The sequence below is a fragment of the Haematobia irritans genome, chromosome 2, assembly GCF_050003625.1.
Source record: "Haematobia irritans isolate KBUSLIRL chromosome 2, ASM5000362v1, whole genome shotgun sequence".
NCBI classification, from domain to species: domain Eukaryota; kingdom Metazoa; phylum Arthropoda; class Insecta; order Diptera; family Muscidae; genus Haematobia; species Haematobia irritans.
The window spans coordinates 145,538,873-145,543,687 of NC_134398.1; the positions used below are offsets into that span (position 1 = coordinate 145,538,873).

The 4,815-nt window shown below is 34.2% G+C and overlaps 1 long non-coding RNA gene across 1 annotated transcript; it reads right to left on the reverse strand.

Annotated features, from left to right (window-relative positions):
- LOC142224184 (uncharacterized) lies at nt 1-791 on the reverse strand. Its single transcript, XR_012719059.1, has 2 exons — nt 299-791; nt 1-233 (listed from the first exon to the last, which is right to left on the reverse strand). It is a non-coding gene; the product is annotated as an uncharacterized LOC142224184 (long non-coding RNA).
- Between the last annotated feature and the right edge of the window lie 4,024 nt (nt 792-4,815).

Sequence of the window (4,815 nt, forward strand, 5' to 3'; positions counted from 1 at the left end):
TTTTTTTCCCTTCAGAATATTGTATTTTATTCATATTTTTTTGAATAACAGAAAAGTACGTAAAATTACAATACATTAACAATTAAAAAATATACACCTTTGAAAGTACACCCTCCAGCATTGATTGCAGAATTGACAGGCAATGGTAGTTAAATCTTTGGAACTCTTAGTATACAAGTATTTATAAGTGGCGTCCGAACTGAGCACATGATAAATGGGATGACATAGCCAGTCTAAAAACGCAACAAATTAAATCAGAAAATTAGTGTGGAGTTTTAAAAAATAAATAAGAACATACTCGCCACCATCACTTCCTTATGTGTTCCATAGATAAAGAAAGACGTGGAGATGAATTTTCCCATTAGAGCCGCTTTAAATTTGTAACATGGTTCAAACTTTTACCTTTTAACACTATAAAATTGTTCCACATCTAAAACTCGATCCCAAACAATTGAAGATAGGAACTGTTTATATGACTCGTATCGAATATGGTGTACTTAGAACAGTTTCACACTGCGCGAGTTGTTCATGAAATATTTGATAGGCAATCCACCAAGAGTTCAAATAAACTGAAGCTGAAAATACTCTGATTTCAGTAATTTTTATTGTTTTAAATTGAAAAGACACGTTTTCCTTCAACATTGAATAATTTTTAATAATATTAATGACATTTGAGAAATATTTCCAAAGGAATTCGGTTGTGAATATCAATTGTAAGTTCTGAATACTAAATGACAGTTATGAAGGTTTTTTAAGGTTGGTTGCGCGTATCGAATTCAATCAAATTTTTTAAAAAGAGAGACATTTAGTTCGGACAACTATTTGACTTGTATTACAAACAAAACTCTATAATAATAATCGTCAAATGGTAGTAGGAACGAATTAAGGTTGTAAATAATGTAAATTGATTGACACAACTGTGATTTCATTGTAGATGCAGAATTTTTATTACAACAATCAATTTTCAACTAATATGTTCTCTGTGTGTATGAATTATAACGATGACGTCAAATTAAGTTTTATATGTTCGAAGGTCTGATACTTTCAGCACACAGAAAGCCATCTCCAGGGGGGCTAAGTAGTCAAACCAGGGGATCGGTTTATATACGGTCTATATATAATTATGAATTAATTTTTGTATGATTTTTATGGACCAATTTTTGCACTATTTATAGAGAGTACACGCAAAAAAATAATTCTTTCCTCCCAAACGAAATTTTAGACAAACAAAGTTCGTTTCTCATTTGCTTTTCGCTGTAAGGAAGTGTATTTGGAAGAAAAGTATATACTTTTTGTGATAAACGATTATTCTTTTCCAGGATGTAAACACAATTTCGTAAAGACTAACTCAAAAAAAACATCCACGAGGTTTTTAGTTCTTAACACCTTTTCCTGTAATACCAACAATGTGGCTTATCGACGACGTACACCTTTTCTTTCAAATAACCCCAAAGAAAAAAGTCCAACGGTGTCAAATCACATGATCTTGGCGGCCAATTGACATCGCCATTACGTGAGATAACACGGTCATTGAAAAAAGAGCCATTGTTTCGTTCTTCCAATTCGGGCCATAAAAAGTTCGTTATCATCTCACGATAGCGAACACCATTCACAGTAACTGCCTGACCGGCCTCATTTTGGAAAAAATACGGCCCGGTGATGCCACCAGCCCATAAACCGCACCAAACAGTCACTCTTTGTGGGTGCATTGGTTTTTCGACAATCACTCTTGGATTCTCATTCGCCCGAATGCGGCAATTCTGTTTATTGACGAATCCACTGAGGTGAAAATGTGCCTCATCACTGAAGATGATTTTCTTCGAAAATTGATCATCCACTGTTGCCATTTCTTGGAACCATTCTGGCCATTCACGACGTTTGGAATGGTCAAGAGGCTTTAGTTCTTGAGCCAATTGCACCTTGTAAGCGTGTAAATGCAAGTCTTTATGCATAATGTTCATCAACGACGAGCGTGAGAGGTGCAATTTTTGGGCACGACGACGAGTTGAGGTGGACGGCTCTTCAGCCACACTATCGCGAACAGCAGCAATATTTTCTGCAGTACGAGCTGTACGAGCATGCACTGGTGTTCTCACATCTTCTACAGACCCGGTTGCTCGAATTTTTCCACGATTTTTTCGATTGTACGCACATTTGGACGATCAAATTGACCAAAAAAATCACGAAGTGCACGATATGCATTTTGATTTGAACGCCCATTTTCATAATAAGTCTGGATAACTTTAACACGTTGTTGGATTGTTTATCTCTCTATGGTTCAAATTGAGTAAGTCTGAAATAGAGCAATGTCAAATAAAATTCGGAAAATATTGGCGTTTAGGTGTGTTTCACATTCAACATCGGCCCTTACAATTTAACCACTGTTGTTGTTCAAAAATAACTTTTTTTATCAAAAAAAATAAAAATTTTGTAAGAAACGAATTTTTTTGGTGTTATATAATTATGGGCCCTTTTTTGCAGAACAAATAGATAGCATATATTGTCATCATATACTAAATTTTAAGCGGATACGGAGTTATATTTGGGGATCGGTTTAGATGGAGCTGTATATAATTATGAACAAATATGTTCCAATTTTCGTACAATGCCAAGTTTCAAACTGATAAAATTTCCCCACGACCAAGAATATATTTACAAGCAACCATCACTTCATTTGCTTTTCACTGTAAGGAAATTTGTTTGGAAGAAAAGTATGTACCTTTTTATGTAGTGAACGTTGATTCTTTTACAGGTTATGTATCATAAAGACTAGCTGAAATTTTTTTATGGCTAATTGCATCTTCCCTTACATTTTTCTCACTTTCACGAGGTTTATATAATTTTTAGCACATTTTTCTGTAGTATATACAATGTAGAAGAATTTTTTATAAAATTTTATAATTTTTTAAAATTTTACCTTTCGTCGGACAGGGTATCGAGCAGCGGACCATAGAGCTTGTAAGCCAATATACTATCCACGTAACTGTTATTGTTATCAACAGACAATTATCGGTATAGCCATTAACGCACAAGCTACACATACAGTCAAACAGTTAAATTTATAAAGCATAGTTTTCGGCGCCCACAAACCGATTTAAAGAAACTTCATTTAATAGAAACGTACCCTTTAGTCGGCCAAACGATGTATTTTTTTCCATTAAAAATCAACAAAAAATTATAGTAATTTGCAAAACTTGCTTAAAAGAACTTCCATGGAGGTGAAAAAGACAAACGGCACAGTTTCAAATCCTAGCGGGGATGAACTTTAATTTTTATTATTTTTTTTTTACTTTTTATTTATTTTCTATATTTTGTGAAATGTAATTGTCCAAAACTGAAATTTTCACTTAAAATAGCCAAATTTCGTACTTTCTTATACTTGTCCAAAAGGTATGCTTCCGAAGTGGAAAAAATCGATGGAGGATTCGGGATGAGCTTTAAAAGAGATGTTTGTGGAACAACTTCCAATTTTTTCCTGGGTATATAAAATTATATATTACATTTTTTAATACGAAACCTTAAAATGTGTATTAATGAAGATATAAAGGCAGAAAAAACAGTACTTGATATAACCGAAATTGACTATGATTTTGGAATAAAAAGTATTTTTTATTGCAAAAATTTTGTAACAAAACTTTTGTTTTGGTGATGAAGGTTGTTTGAACTTTAAAAAAAAAAATAAAAAAAAAACAAGTAAGTAAATTCTAAAGTCGGGCGGGCCCGACTATATTATACCCTTCATCCCTATGTAGGCCAAAAATTTGTGTTACCATCTCAACCACTTCACATTTGCTGGAAGCTATATAAAAGAGACAATTTTTTTACTTCTACAAAATCTCTAGAATTAAAATTTAAATCGGCTAACGCTATCCAGTTAATTGGAGGAAACTTCCATTGGAAATGGGTCTAAAATGTGTAACAGTCTACCATATTTCCCCAACTCTGGTGTACGTATATATGAGAGCTATATATAATCTGAACCTGATTTTGACTAAATTTGACATGTACCACTGTTGTATCACAATGGACTGAATAGTCTAAGTGAGCCTGATACACCGGGCTGCCACATAACCTGACCTGACCATAGTTAGAATAATAATTCTGCAATCTATGCGAAATTTAAAGTAAATGGGAGTATAACTTTGACCCCCCTGGTCATATAAGTGCAAATCGGACGGAAGATATATATGGGAGCCATATCTAAATCTGAACCGATTTCAACCAAATTTGGCACAATTACCGATACTACTAAACGTACTCCTTGTGCGAAATTTGAAGCAAATCACGGCAATACCCTGGATTTTGAGGACATATAAGTTCAAATCGGACGAAAGATATATATGGGAGTTATATCTAAATCTGAATCGACTTCAATCAAATTTACCAAGCATTGGTAGAATGTCAATTCTACCCTCTGTGCAAAATTTCACGAAGATTGGTAGTAAACGTTGGCCTCTGTGGCCATATGAGTCTAAATCGGACGAAAGATATATATGGGAGCTATATCTAAATCTGAACCGATTTGCCTGATATTTTGCAAGATTTTCGAGATTCATAAAATATTTGGATGTACGGTATTTCAAGAAAATCGGTTGATAAACACGCTAACTATGACCAAATCGGGGATAAATATATATGGCAGCTATATCTAAATCTGAACCGATTTTTCCCAAAACCAATAGCGATTGTCTCTGTCCCAAGAAACGGCTCTATGCCAAATTTGAGGACGATCGGACTTAAATTGCGAGCTGTACTTTGTGCACAAAATTACATATACAGACAGACGGACAGACAGACGGACGGACAGATAGACAG